General features: G+C 37.8%; 1 long non-coding RNA gene across 1 annotated transcript in view; it reads left to right on the top strand.

The window, feature by feature from the left end:
* Window positions 1-16,665, top strand: part of LOC132342558 (uncharacterized) — a 66,756-nt gene that overhangs the window by 35,383 nt on the left and 14,708 nt on the right. The window contains exon 2 of the long non-coding RNA XR_009490967.1: window positions 12,436-12,575. This is a non-coding gene — a long non-coding RNA (uncharacterized lncRNA). The remainder of the gene's footprint in view (window positions 1-12,435; window positions 12,576-16,665) is intronic.

A 16,665-nucleotide genomic window follows, 5' to 3' on the forward strand; every position in this document is an offset into this window, starting at 1 on the left:
TATGAAATGCTGGGCTGGATGAATCGCAAACTAGAATCAAGATTGCCAGAAGAAATATCAGCAACTTCAGATATGCACATGATACCACTCCAATGGCAGAAAGTGAAGAGGAACTAAAGAACCTCTTGATGAGGGTGAAAGAGGAGACTGAAGAAGCTGGCTTAAATTAAATATTTAAAAAAACTAAGACCACGGCATCCAGTCCCATCTTCATGGAAAACAAAAAGGGGAAAAATGTAAGAGGGTCAGATTTTATTTTCTTGGGCTACAAAATCACTGCAGACAGTGACTATAGTCATGAAATTAAAAGACGCTTGCTCCTTGGAAGAAAAGCTATGACAAACCTAGACAGCATATTAAAGAGAAGAGTCATCACTTTGCCGACAAAGATGCTTATAGTTAAAGTTACTGCTTTCCATTAGTCATGTGTGGATTTGAGAGCAGGACCATAAAGAAGGCTGAGCATAGAAGAATTGATGCTTTCAAATTGTGGTGCTAGAGAAAACTCTTCAGAGTGCCTTAGACTGCAAGATGAAACCAGTCAATCCTAAAGGAAATCAACCCTGAATATTCATTGGAAGGACCGATGTTGAGCTGAAGCTCCCATAATTTGACCACCTAATGGGAAGAGCTGACTCACTGGAAAAGACCCTGACTCTGGGAAAGATGGAATGCAAAAGGAGAAGGGGGCAGCAGAGGATAAGCTGGTTAGATAACATTACTGACTCAGTGAACATGAATTGGAGCAAACTCCTGGAGATTGTTAGTGAAGGACAGGGGAGCCTGTCATGCAGTTTGGATTGCAAAGAGTCCTACATGACTTAGCGACTGGACAACAAGAAACTTAGGAATAACTTTGGAAAATGTAAACTCTTTTCAGAGATTTCAATAGCCAACTCTTTAAGCCAGCACAATAATGTTCTCAATTAGTTCATGTAGTGGAATAGGAATTAAATATAACTTAAGAAATATTGGATGCATATTACAGGCAATGCACAGTCTTTGGTATTATTTTATCATGGGAGGATCTAGAGCTGCTGCTAAATATACCAGATGGCTGAGGCTTCAGAAACCTAATTTTTGGAGGTCCCTGTCTATGTAAACAATTAGATTAAATACTGTTTCACAAAAATTCATAAAACGCGTAAGTTCTAGTGATCTGTCAGTGAACATTTAGAACAATGGATAGAGTAGGTGTATTTATCACCAAGCAGTATACATGAAGTTTTTCTTAGTGCCCATGCACCATCTCATCTTTATTGTCAACTGTGCCATAATTGGTTAATTTCATATCTCTCACCAAGACATAAAGGAAAGAATGCTGTACCACTCATGATGCCATGGTTCTTCAGGGCCTAATTATATTTAACAATATAGATTTGCCTGCTATGTAATTAATGTTACTTATATCATTACTCATTTGTACTTTCCCAAAAGAGATATTCAAATCGTCATCCTTGGTGTGCCTAACCCCTGGTGAATGGTGGCCTTATTTATAATCAAGTTAAAATGAGGTCATATGGGATGAAAGTGAACCCTAATGCAGTGACTTGTTTCTTTGTAAGAAGAGGGAAATTTTGTCACAGACATAGAAGACACAGGGGAGAAGACCATGTAAATATGGAGGTAGAGATTATGTTTTGTATGTCTACAAACCAAGGAACTCCAAGAATTTCCAGCAACCATCAAAAGCTAGGAGAGAAGCACGGGACTATTTTTCCCTCAGAGCCTTCAGAAGGAATCACCTCTATTAAAACCTTTATTTTGAACTTCTGGCCTCAAGAAATGTGAAAGACTAGATTCATATTGTTTTAAGCCACTCAATTTATGGTAATTTGTTACAGCGGCCCTAGAAAGCTAATACACTGGTGATGCTGCATCATCTAACATGTCACCCAAGAAATAATGAGTTTCAATGGCTCTGTCCAAGATTGCTACTTTGATTCATTGATGGCGACTACAAATGTAAGTCTTACTCAGAATGTGCAGGGAACAGTGGGTGATAATTCATTTTTTGGACATGTTAAAGTTACTATTTGGAATTTAATAGCATAAATATAGAACAGCACAATGTCTTCTCTTGAACTCTTTAGATCATAATCACTACATTCTTATAATGCGATCCTTTGCAATATTGATTGCACGCCTGCTTATTTAGTGAGGAATATAGGCAGAGAACCTGTGCATGAAGTATGAAGAGACACCTAAATTCCAAAAGGAATGTTTCTTTTTGAGCATGGCTCAAGACTAACCCAGGAGAGCACAGTATCATTTCTTTGTTTGGAGCCCAATCAAGGACATTGTTTGGAAAGAATTTGGTACTGCAGACCAAAAATCTCAAAATCTCTTACAGGAGATACACAGTTACCTCTTGGTGAATGGAACTTGTAGCACAGAAATCTGCAGGAGATATGGGGCGAATACACTGAGTACCAACAATAGAAGCTGCAGAGGGTGAAAATGATGGTCAGTCATGTCCAACTCTTTTTGACCCCATAGACTATAGCCCCCCAGGCTCTATACAGCCTGTTGGCATGTCAGTATCAGTACTATCCTTTATATATAGGTATTTAATGATAAGCAGTCTTGTGTTTTAAGGGACAAGGTCTAGAAAATGACATTTTCAGAGAACAAAACTATTAGACTGAACAAATAGTATAGCCACCTGCCAGTAAAAACAATAGTACCATCATCTGTTGTGTCAGTCACTGTGTTATACACTTCTGTCATTTTATCTAAATTCTTACTGTCTCAGCAGGCACTATTCTCATTTTACAGGTGAGGAATCTGAAACTCACTGAGTTTGAGCAAGTTGCAAAAATCATGTGCCTTATAACTGAAGTCACTCAAATTTCATCCCCAAACTGTTTAGTTTCTAAAAACTGTGGTCTTTACATCATATTAAGTATATATTTTACATTTACATCATCATATTTTTATCACCAGATTCATAATACACAGCACACATCACCAGAGCACCAGTTGACAACAAGGGCATAAACTTAATTATTATCTATCTATTCTTTGCTTAATAGTTTCTGCCCTGAAACAAATCTTATTAGGTTAGAAAAGAGCCAATGCAAACATCCAGTGCCTTCAAAGTCAAACTTAAAATTCCATCTATTAAAATACAGATTCCCTGAATTACATAGAAATTAGGAGGTGAAGTAATTGAGCTCCACGTTATCTAAAATTTACCCTGACTTTACAGCACTTATCAGTTTTGTAAGCTTTTAGTAAAACTCTGCTTCTGTGAGTGTGTGTGTGAGGCAAAGAAACAGAGAGAAATAAAGAGACACAGACAGAGGTTGACCTAAACAAAGAGTTATTTTATGCAGCAAACAGGTATCATACTGGCTATGCTTGATTGGCTTCTTGATATTCTTACAGTGGATGCTGAATCACTCATATTTTCTCAGTCATGGAGTCTGTGACAGTACTCTTTTCACTTTAACAGATGGCATTGCCTTTTGTGTCCTGGGACATGAGACTCAAGACTCAAGGATTAAAGATGTTACTCTAGGACCTTAATCCACTCCACACACCCCTAAGTTTCTCCAGATTCAGAATGAATTGTTTGGTCTCTTAGAAATTTCACATATAATTTTGTAGAAACAACCCCTCCAGAGATCACCTGGTTTTCTGCTCTTTGTCTAGAGCAAACATTTTTTTGTAATGAACGAAATGTTAAATATTTTTGGTTTTATGAGCCAGATGTTCTCTGTCATGACTATTCAACTTTGCCATTATAATGTGAAAGCAGCCATATGTAATATGAATGGCATGGCTATATTCTAATAAAACTTTATTTACAAAAACAGGTGGCTGATGCAGTTGGTCCACAGGTTGTAGTTTGCTAACCCCTGGTATCACTATGTTATTTGTCTTCTTTTACTTGATGAAAATGAAAGAGGAGAGTGAAAAAGTTGGCTTAAGGCTCAACATTCAGAAAACAAAGATCATGGCATCTGGTCCCATCAATTCATGGGAAATAGATGGGGAAACAGTGGAAACAGTGTTCGACTTTATTTTTTTGGGCTCCAAAATCACTGCAGATGGTGATTGCAACCATGAAATTAAAAGACGCTTACTCCTTGGAAGGAAAGTTATGACCAACCTAGATAGCATATTGAAAAGCAGAGACATTACTTTGCCAACAAAGGTCCGTCTAGTCAAGGGTATGGTTTTTCCAGTGGTCATGTATGGATGTGAGAGTTGGACTGTGAAGAAAGCTGAGTGCCAAGGAATTGATGCTTTTGAACTGTGGTGTTGGAGAAGACTTTTGAGAGTCCCCTGGACTGCAAGAAGATCCAACCAGTCCATTCTAAAGGAGATCAGTCCTGGGTGTTCTTTGGAAGAAATGATGCTAAAGCTGAAACTCTAGTACTTTGGCCACCTCATGCGAAGAGTTAACTCATTGGAAAAGACTCTGATGCTGGGAGGGATTGGAGGCAGGAGGAGAAGGGGACAACAGAGGATGAGATGGCTGGGTGGCATCACAGACTCAATGAACATGAGTTTGAGTGAACTCCGGGAGTTGGTGATAGACAGGGAGGCCTGGCCTACTACAATTCATGGGGTTGCAAAGAGTCGGACACGACTGAGCAACTAATCTGAACTATAAGTATATTCAGTTTTGAACTATCTTGAATAAAATTTCACTATATAAAAGAATCAGGAAATCAAATTATCCTGAAATAAAATATTTGGGAAAAATTATTCTGAAATACATGTATTATTTTGTTTACCAATTTTTCAAACCGAATTTCAAATCCTTATAGTCTGCCCCAGCATATTTCTTCTCTACACATGCACACATCCCAGTCTGATATTGATTATTTCCTCAACAGTCTAGTTGTACCACCATCCCACAGTGACATAGTGTTCATTTTATTCCTCTCCCTCTTTTTTTCCTACAATTTCTACTTCCTGAAATTCTCAGCTAGACATTACCTACCTAAATGATGGTCATATTTCAATGTGTAGAGCTAGAATGAACATGAATTTTTATTGTTTGCCTGAGTACTCTAATTATTGTTAATATTTATCTAATTTAACTAATAACTTATGGCATTAATTGTCATGACCAATTATTCCATCTGTGTGTATATGTGTATGAGCGTGTGGGTATGACTATGTGGGGGTGTGTTTTAATGCTGCTCTAGGATCTGGGTCAGAGAAGGCAATGGCAGCCCACTCCAGTACTCTTGCCTGGAAAATCCCATGGATGGAGGAGCCTGGTGGGCTTCAGTTCATGGGGTTGCTAAGAATCGGACACGACTGAGCGACTTCACTTTCACTTTTCACTTTCATGCATTGGAGAAGGAAATGGCAACCCACTCCAGTGTTCTTGCCTGGAGAATCCCAGGAACGGGGGAGCCTGGTGGGCTGCCGTCTATAGGGTCGCACAGAGTCGGACACGACTGAAGCAACTTAGCAGCAGCAGGAGCAGCAGGATCTGGGTATTACTAGTTTGCATTCTAGTAGGCAAGACAGTCATTTGAGTAGCTGTTCCTATATATTTTGCTTGCATTAAGAAATAGTATGTGTTATATTATTTCTTCTCATTAAAATTGTAATATAAGTGAAGACAGAAAACTGTTCTATGTTTCATATATACCTCACACAATAACTAGATAAGCGGATGTGTTTTTATTGCCAAAACTCAAAAACAAAATAGTAAATTAAATCAAAAATTGAAGTTTCTGTTTTAAATTACAAGTATTATAAAAATTTAATATAATTTGCCACATTTTCCAGCTTTTGTATTTGTAAGGGCACCATGGGTTTTTCCACTGCAGGTTAATTCTTAAGTTCCTTCTAAAGTTAGAGTTTCAGTTAAGAGTAAACCATGTTTTGATCCAACATAAGGGAGCAATGATGCAGGTTGAGTGAAAGGTCAGGAAGCTTAAGAGAGAAAAGATACTTGGGTACTTGTAAAGAGACTGCAGCTCTCTCTTTTAAATGTTTTATTGTCTAATAGAGGAAAAAAGCCTTTCCTCCATGAAGCTAATGTTAATTCAGGGGAAAAAAGGAAGAAAGAGATAGGTGAAGAATGGTATCAGAAAGCATTTTTCTTGATGTCTTTCTTCCATACACATGACAAAAATATTCAGGGAAAAATATGCAACCACAGGCCTAGTGTGTGTCACTTATAAAAGGATTCAGTATCTTTTCTTTAAACATCAGTTACTTAATTGAGAAATTAAATTTTTGATTCCTGAATCAAGTGACAATATGTGTCAGAATTATATATCGGTCAGAAAGGCATAATTCTAAGTCACTTGAATTGAATATTGTTAAAAGACATATTTCTCACCAGTCTTACTATTACTTACAAGTAAGCAATCTGCCTAATTTTCTTTTAACATAACTATGATGGCAGAGGCCCAGTATTTAATTTGGAGCTAACTCCTATCAACTAATGGTTCAATTTGACACCTTGCTGCTATATACTAACAGGGATGAGATTTTGTAAATGTTTTGGCAGAGATCCAGTCATCACAGCTGCTCTTGTATGATCACTGCTTGAGAAAACAGTTTTTCCCACCTCTAAATACCCTATTTTCAAATGTAATTTTGCTGTGAGAACTACTTTTATCCTTTTTTACACATAAATCCTTCCCCTTAGGAAATACTCTAACATTGGCTACTAACTGCTATTACTCACAACTATTACTCATCTGTGATATCATTGTAAAGTAAATCACCAGAAACCATCCAACTAAGTGTCACAGGGAGGGTAGTATTTTATTGTTAGAAGGTTAAGGTAGAGAAGCTTCTAGGCAAAAGAAACAACACATATCATGAGTATATCATAAAATTATTAAACTGCTAAAAACATTAAACTCATGTCTTTATAGCATTTTTTTAATTCTTATAGACAAGGTTCAGATATTGGGAGATATCCAGATTCAGATTCCCAATTCCAGATATTGAGAATATTTAGAAAGCACTACACATAGAATAGATTCTAAGGTCCTGGAGTGAAAGCAAGAACAAAATGGGTTTCTTTTGGCATGGTACTTAAGGACATTAGAATAAATTTTAGCTCTAAGTTTGGCATTATACAACTAGTTTAAATATAGCTTTTCGTTAATATGATATTGATATGTAGTTTTTTTGATTGGTATGTATTGGATTGTGATTATGTAAACTCTAAACTTCAGGAAAACTCTGGGCTTTGAAATGTACGTGATTAAATTTTGTATTCTGAGCCTACTAAGTTCACCTCTGAATGACATGCCTAAGTGCTCATAACCAGAATATTATAATAGACTTGCAAATATGGCAAACACCAAAATTTCTCATTTGATCCATTATATCTTGTTTGCCTTGGACGACACTAATTTTGAGTCTTGAATAGCTCTGTCCCTTCTACTCAGGCAATCTTACTGGCATATCAATTGTCTTCCTTGCAGTCTTTCAACTTTTCATTTTGTTCCCTCAAATTTGAATGATGTCTAATTTAACTTGTCCTTGATACCCACTGGCTGTTAAACTGAGAGCAAATACCACTTGACACAGAATTACTACCAGCAGCTATCACAGAAGTCTATGTCAGAACCCAACAAATGTGTGGTTTTGAGATGTAATATTATTAATTGTACATTAACACATAATTAAAAGTCAACTTAGATGGTGCCTAATTTTTAAAAAGTGTGCCTTCAATGGCAGAATAATTCTATCTTGCCTTCCCTGTAATATTTTCCTTCTCTACTGATTCAATTTATATACTTAATTAAAGAAACATGTGTCCCAACTTTGATCCCTTTTATAGTTGGATATCTATAAACAATTGTATATATAGGGGTGCTAAAGAATACCTTTGTTTCCTTATTGATTATATCAAAGTCCAAACATAAAGGGTTTGAACAGAGCTGGCTTCATAAGTGTGACCCCATATGCTAACACAGGGCCTTACACTCAGAAGTGTCCATACTTGGTATGGTTCTCTACCTCTTTGTCTTGAAATTCTTAAGAATTTTGAAACAATTTAAGTTTTACTAGGCTTGACAAATTATCAGCCAGCTTGATTTTGAAATTTGGCAAAGGCGGTAGTAAATCTAGTCATAGGTGATTTTGGATATTTATTAGGAGATAAAAACTCCCAGGATATAGGAAAAGCTTTAATTCAAAAGATATTGTGTGGACTACTTGGCTGGCACTGTTATTCTAGAAGTTAGTCCAACAAATGGACAAAAATCTTTTCATTATAAAATTTATGTACCAGAAAGAGAGACAGATAATAAATAAATAAAAAGGCTACTACATTGTATGCCAAATTTAAGAACTGGAGAGGAAATTAAGTATTCTAAGAGGAATGAACAAAAAGAGACACATAGACAGGCAGATATTACCACCGGGACAGAGATGGGATGAAATTTAGCATCATCTCTCTTTTTACTGAAATTGTCTTTGCCTTAGGAAAAACTGCATATCTGAGGTTATTGATATTTCTCCCAGCAATCTTGACTCCAGCTTGTGCTTCTTCCAGCCCAGCGTTTCTCATGATGTACTCTGCATATAAGTTAAATAAGCAGGGTGACAATATACAGCCTTGACATATGCCTTTTTCTATTTGGAACCAGTCTGTTGTTCCATGTCCAGTTCTAACTGTTGCCTCCTGACCTGCATATAGGTTTCTCAAGAGGCAGGTCAGCTGGTCTGGTATTCCCATCTCTTTCAGAATTTTCCACAGTTTATTGTGATCCACACAGTCAAAGGCTTTGGCATAGTCAATAAAGCAGAAATAGATGTTTTTCTGGAACTCTCTTGCTTTTTCGATGATCCAGCAGATGTTGGCAATTTGATCTCTGGTTCATCTACCTTTTCTAAAACCAGCTTGAACATCAGGAAGTTCATGGTTCACATATTGCTGAAGCGTGGCTTGGAGAATTTTGAGCATTACTTTACTAGCCTGTGAGAGGAGGCCTGGCGTGCTGCGATTCATGGGGTCACAAAGAGTCAGACACAACTGAGCAACTGAACTGAACTGAACTGAACTAGGAAAAACTCTCCTCTCTGACCTTTTAATATGAAAGAGGGTTGTTATTAGTCTGTCATTTAGATGAGAAAAAGAATTGGTAGAAAGTTTTCCTTAGAAGTTACTGAAATCAAATTTGTGATTGATTAAAATATGTCTCTGCCTCAGAACAAGTTCTTTATTGTGGCAAATGGTGGAGTGAAGGTGTCTGTGACAAATGTATTACCTTTAATTCTGCCAGCTAAATTGTTTCTGTCCTAAGGTAAGCACACAACCAGAGATATGATGGATCTGGGTATTTGTAAAAGGAACATGACACCTTTGCAAATATATTTGAAGATTGATAAGAACATGTGAAGGTTATATAGCCAAGATGATCAATTTTCCAAGCACTTAAAAGTAATAAATACTAAAAAATTAGCCTCATGGTATTACATAGTCTATCTTGGAAGGCATTTTGCCCTGTCCAAAACATCCATTGAGACATTGGTCCATGATTTATTTATTAATATAAACATTTAACTTCATTAATTTTTATTGTAGTTCATGATGAATTTTGGATTTCACATTTATTCTTGTTCTTCTTCATCATTAAATTCTTTTTGGTAAATGAGCAATATTTCTCAAATGTATATAGACCTGATTATTAGCTTTATGTTGGTTATATGCTAACAATCTCTCCAGAGAGATTGTTAAATGCCAAAGCCTTTGACTGTTTGGATCACAATAAACTGTAGAAAATTCTGAAAGAGATGGGAATACCAGACCAGCTGACCTGCCTCTTGGGAAACCTATATGCAGGTCAGGAAGCAACAGTTAGAACTGGGCATGGAACAACAGCCTGGTTGCAAATAGGAAAAGGAGTATGTCAAGGCTGTATATTGTCACTCTGCTTATTTAACTTACATGCAGAGTACATCATGAGAAACTCTGGGCTGGAAGAAGCACAAGCTGGAATCAAGATTGCTGGGAGATATATCAATAACCTCAGATATGCAGAGGACACCACCCTTATGGCAGAGAGTGAAGAGGAACTAAAAAACATCTGGATTAAAGTGAAAGTGGAGAGTGAAAAAGTTGGCTTAAAGCTCAACATTCAGAAAATGAAGATCATGGCATCTGGTCCCATCACATCATGGCAAATAGATGGGGAAACAGTGTCAGACTTTATTTTTGGGGGATCCAAAATCACTGCAGATGGTGATTGCAGCCATAAAATTAAAAGATGTTTACTCCTTGGAAGGAAAGTTATGACCAACCTAGATAGCATATTGAAAAGCAGAGACATTACTTTGCCAACAAAGGTCCATCTAGTCAAGGCTATGGTTTTTCCAGTGGTCATGCATGGATGTGAGATTTGGACTGTGAAGAAAGCTGAGTGCCGAAGAATTGACGCTTTTGAACTGTGGTGTTGGAGAAGACTCTTGAGAGTCCCTTGGACTGCAAGGAGATCCAACCAGTCCATCCTAAAGGAGATCAGTCCTGGGTGTTCATTGGAAGGACTGATGCTGAAGCTGAAACTCCAATACTTTGGCCACCTCATGTGAAGAGTTGACTCACTGGAAAAGACCCTGATGGTGGGAGGGATTGGGGGCAGGAGAAAAAGGGGATGACAGAGGATGAAATGGCTGGATGGCATCACCAACTCGATGGACATGAGTTTGGGTAAACTCCGAAAGTTGGTGATGGACTGGGAGGCCTGGCATGCTGGGATTCATGTGGTAGCAAAGAGTGGGACATGACTGAGCAACTGAACTGAACAGAACTGAACTGAACAATCTCTACCGTATGAATTTGATTTTGTTAGTATCATCATGAGGTTGGTGACCTTTTCTGAGTGTGACCACCAAAAATCTGGATGATAACTTATACATGTTTTTTTTCAGTTCATCTTTTAACACTTCATTCAGATCAGATCAGATCAGTCGCTCAGTCTTGTCTGACTCTTTGAGACCCCATGAATCGCAGCACGCCAGGCCTCCCTGTCCATCACCAACTCCCGGGGTTCACTGAGACTCACGTCCATCGAGTCAGTGATGCCATCCAGCCATCTCATCCTCTGTCATCCCCTTCTCCTCCTGCCCCCAATTCCTCCCCTCCAAATTAAAGGATTTGGCACTACCTTCAGCTTTTGAAATTTGCTATGCCAGCCTTCCACTGCATTGTTCATCCTGTGGTTGCTGTTCAGTTGCTGATGTGTGAACATTCCAAGTTTCTTGTGGAAATTGTGGACTTTCTAGTTCTCTGCCTCTGTCATGTCTTTCAGGGACATATACTCTCTCCACATAATCCATTTGGTCATCTAGTTTTTTTTTTTTTTTTTTTGCACTCTTCACAATGGAGAAGGAAATGGCAACCCACTCCAGTAATCTTGCCTGGAGAATTCCATGAAGAAAGCAGCCTGGCAGGCTACAGTCCATGGGGTTGCAAAGAATCAGGCATGACTGAGCAACTATCTCTCACTCACAATGTACTCAAAAGTTTCATTCACATCTTCCAAAAGTACATATGAAGGTCCAAAAACATGAATACATGCTTAGAGGTGTTACCTGTCATATACTTTCGTGTTAAAGCCAACAAAGATAATTTTTGCCACAGTGATTATGGAAAGTGAAACAAGGATTCTTTTACTTCTGCCTTTGGTTAAGAGTAGTTGAATCACACACATGTTTGTAATCTCAAAATCCATCACACACAGTGCAAGGTTATAATGTTGAAAAGTTTTTCCCATGCAAATGCAAGTACATATATATATTATTTTTTCATCTTTCCATTATTATGCAAAATCATTACTACAATGTAACTCAGTACTGTGCACAGTAAATATCTGAGTGAACAGTGTTGATGCCATCTTGAAGTTGCCATCACTGAGTAGCGTGGTCAGTTCAGTTCAGTTCAGTTGCTCAGTCATGTCCGACTCTTTGTGACCCCAAGGACTGCAGTGTGCCAGGCCTCCCTATCCATTACCAACTCTCAGAGCTTTCTCGGACTCATGTCCATCGAGTCAGTGATGCCATCCAACCATCTCATCGTCTGTCATCCATGTTTCCTCCTACCTTCAATCTTTCCCAGCATCGGAGTCTTTTCCAGTGAGTCAGTTCTTCTCATCAGGTGGCCAAAGTATTGGAGTTTCAGCTTCAGCATCAGTCCTTCCAGTGAATATTCAGGACTCATTTCCTTCCAATATCAACATTGTGCTGATATTTTCTTGTCGCATCTTGAATGACTGGACTGTTACCATAATCCTGACTAGTTATACGTCTGGCATTATAGGTTTTTCTCTCTTTACAGTGCTGGTACCTTTTACTTCTATTTTTGTCAAAGGAATGGAAATGGTAACAAAACCATTATAATGTAACATTTTTTGTGAGTATACCTTTTCTGCCATTCATATTGACATTGATAAGCAATAAAATAAATGGGTTTGTTTTTTTTTTTTTCTTTCCTAGACATCTGACCAGTGGTTTCTGGTTTACTGGTAGGGGAAACCTTATTAATGTCTTATGAACTGGACATCCTATTTGGCCAGGCTGACTCAGCCAGTTGGGAGACCCCAGCTGAAGATGTGGTGATTCATGTTGATTAGCAGGTAAGTGTGGGAGTCACACCCACTAAAGCCTCTCTATGCTTCTTGAAGTCTACATCAGTTGTACTTCTGTAGGACATCAGTTCAAGGGAAAAATCACCCATTAGCTCTGAGCAATAGAATAGTTGGTTGGGCACTAATTAGATGTGTGATATCACCCCACGGTAGATATTACAGTGACAAGTGAGATACTTTATAAAGTGTTCAGATAAACTCATTTGCCACCTGTTTTATAGTGTCTTGACCAAGCTCCTGCTTACAAATTCCACTCTTATTTAATGACCAGCCTCATCCAACCAAATGCCCAATGATATATTAATGCACCATGCATCACAAGACCCCATCCTTGACTTGATATATTCTATGCATTTCTCCAACCGTAAGACCAACTGTAAGACTCTTCCTTGGTACCCGTAATTAATATAACTCCCACTCTTTTGCAAGATTTGAACACTCACCCATCCACCTAACTGCATATGCCATTACTAGGTAGGCCACTGAGGCAAGAAGCGTTATTATAAATTGTCAATACAACCACAACATAGTCATTGGACCAATATAATATGATAATATTTGTGTATTAGTCTCTTAAACCGAAGTATAAATAAATGTTTTGAAAATTTAGGAAACCAGGGACATTTTCTAAGCATGGGCATTTTGACAGGACCAAATATCAAGGGACATTTGTTATGGAACAAATATGCTTATGGATGTTTGGATAGGATCAGATTTCAAGGACCTTTTGGCTTAGACCAAATATCTTAATGGACTCGCAGGACCAAATGTGTGCTCAGCTCAGTTCGGTTCAGTCGCTCAGTCATGTCCGACTCTCTACGACCCCGTGAATCACACACCAGGCCTCCCTGTCCATCACCAACTCCCGGAGTTCACTCAGACTCATGTCCATCGAGTCAGTGATGCCATCCAGCCATCTCATCCTGTCGTCCCCTTCTCCTCCTGCCCCCAATCCCTCCCAGCATCAGAGTCTTTTCCAATGAGTCAGCTCTTCACATGAGGTGGCCAAAGTACTGGAGTTTCAGCTTTAGCATCATTCCCTCCAAAGAAATCCCAGGGCTGATCTCCTTCAGAATGTGTGCTAGTCCATATTTTATGGTTTGTATGTTGTACTTCTAAGTAGCATATGTTATTTTCACTTGGATGGATGCAATATGTATATGCTAACTTAATGTACAAGTCATAAAATTGGGCCTTGATGGAAGAACATAGATGTCATGTACAACGTTCTATCCATGATACCTTCTAATTATCATAGCATCTGTACCATAATGACCTAAAATCTCTTCAGATATATAACAAATGGAATTTCATACCTTCCCACAATCCATGAAAATCATATATCACCACAATTCTTTAAGAGCTCTTTGTATAAACCCAGGAAACCAAATTAACTTTGATAAGTCAGTGGGTCAACTGATACACATGTGGCTCTTCAAAAGACTGAGGTACCTTATTTATATCAAGCATCTGTGTATATCCAACCTTAGCACTCTTAGCTTATGTGTCTGCTCAGTCATTCAGTCTTGTCTGATTCTTTGCCACCCCTTGGACTGTAGCCCACCAGTCTCTCTGTCCATGGAATTTTTCAGACAAGAATACTGGAGTGGGTTGCTATTTCCCACTCCAGGGGATCTTCCTGACCCAGGAATTGAAACTGCATCCCCTGCATCTCATGCATTGGCAAGCAAATCCTTTACCACTAAGCTAGCTGGGAAGTCCTCCTTAATATTTATAGGCAGAATTAAATTTAATAGAACTATATATCACCAGTCACTGGTTGAATTATGTAAATTACTCTATATATCACCAATCACTGGCTGAACTCGGTAAAGATAAAAATCTGTTCATATTAGCAGTGTCATCAAAAGTAGACATCATTACTTAAATAGTGACATTATTCACCAAACACTATTGATTTTGGCCAGACATTCTACAATTATCACAGTGTATAAAACAGATACAACCACCTCTATGTACTCAGTTCAGTTCATGTCTGACTCTTTGCAACCCATAGACTGCAGCACACTAGGCTTTCCTGTCCAGTACCAACACCTGGAACTTGCTCAAACTCATGTCCATCAAGTTGGTGATGCCATCCAATCATGTCATCCTCTGTCATCCCCTACTTCTCATGCCTTCAATCTTTCCCAGCATCAGGGTCTTTTCCAATGACTCAGTTCTTTGCATCAGGTGGCCAAAGTATTGGAGTTTCAGCTTCAACATCAGTCCTTCCAAAGAACACCCAGGACTGATCTTTAGAATGGACTGGTTGGATCTCCTTGCAGTCCAAGGGACTCTCAAGAGTCTTCTCCAACACCACAGTTCAAAAGCATCAATATTTCAGCACTCAGCTTTCTTTATAGTTCAATTCTCACATCCATGCATGACTATTTGTAAAACCATAGCTTTGACTAGATGGACCTTTGTTGGTAAAGTAATGTCTCTGCTTTTTAATGTGCTATCTAGGTTGGTCATAGCTTTTCTTCCAAGGAGCAACCATCTTTTAATTTCATGGCTGCAGTTACCATCTGCAGTGCTTTTGGAGCCCCCAAAAATAAAGTCTTTTCCTATTTCCCTTGTTTCCCCATCTATGGGGACCAGATGCCATGATCCTAGTTTTCTGCATGTTGAGTTTTAAGTCAAAATTTTCACTCTCTTCTTTCACTTTCATCAAGAGGCTCTTTAGTTCTTCTTCAATTTCTGCCATAAGGGTGATGTCATCTGCATATCTGAGGTTACTGATATTACTCCCGGCAATCTCGATTCCAGCTTGAGTTCATCCATCCTGGAGTTTTGCATGATGTACTTTGCATATAAGTTAAATAGCAGGGTGACAATATACAACCTTGTACAACAATATACAACATATACAATATACAACCTCTATGCACTACCGAGTTTTAAAATATACTACCAAGTTTTAAAATGTGGATTATATATCTTCACATCTGCATTTAATTTTGTTTACTTTTCTTAGATCACAGTCTGTTTCTTTTTTGCCTTGTATTAAAAAATGTATTTTTTATTTTTAAATCTTTACTATGCTTTAAATTATTTTAACATCTTTTCAATAGGATTTGAAGTAAAGTACATCAATTTGCATTTTTATTTATTCTAGATAAGTTATGCTCCTGTTAGATAAGTAGTTTCCAAGATGTGCTTTTCCTACCATCTGTTCCAATAACTGGGGGGGAAATGTTTAATGGCTAATGATGTACATGTGCTAGTATCTCTTTAAGATACTCTATCATTTTGATGGGCTCAGTGGTGCTAACATAATCATCTAGCAAATGAAATTTAATTTTGAAATCTAAGAGTGATAGGGACAAAATCTGCAAAGCTTGAAGAAATATTTTGGGCTTGAATTGCACACATTATTCCAAATTTTCTTTGTCTATTTTTTAAAAATTTCATTTGATACCAGTTGTATAATCTAGTAGACTAAAATTGAGATTATCTTCTTGAAAAGTGAGTTATGTTAATGCATTTGTAGGTCATATATTATTTTCAGAGTATTTGAGCAACTTCTGTAAGTCTATAACACCTCTTGTGGAAGAAATCAGAACATATTACATATGTTGTTTACATTGCAGTTCTCAAACATTTTGACCCCCTAAACCAATAAAAAATGTTGGATAGTTTATTATTACCATTAGAGTGTAGAATAATTTTTATTAAAAATCAGATCATCTAGTTAAAATGAATATTCCAAGGTAAATTTGAAAAATAAGATTTCAAATTCATATAATTAGTAACACCAACTTAAAACTATAAATATGAAGGATAAAATACTATTTTTCTTTGTTTTTGGTCTATATGTTTAAAATTTTAAAATGATATTAGAAACAAAAACCTAATAAGATTGTTGTTGTTCGGTTGCTCAGTTATGTCCCGACTCTATGCTACCCCATGGACTGCAGCACGTCAGGCTTCCCTGTCTCTCACTATCTCTCTGAGTTTTCTGAAACTCATGTTCATTGAGTCAGTGATGCCATCCAACCATCTCATCCTCCATCTCCCCCTTCTCCTCCTGCCCTCAATTTTTCCCAGCATCAAGGTCTTTTCCTGTGAATCA

Source organism: Bos taurus, chromosome 17 (genome assembly GCF_002263795.3).
Source record: "Bos taurus isolate L1 Dominette 01449 registration number 42190680 breed Hereford chromosome 17, ARS-UCD2.0, whole genome shotgun sequence".
Classification (NCBI taxonomy): domain Eukaryota; kingdom Metazoa; phylum Chordata; class Mammalia; order Artiodactyla; family Bovidae; genus Bos; species Bos taurus.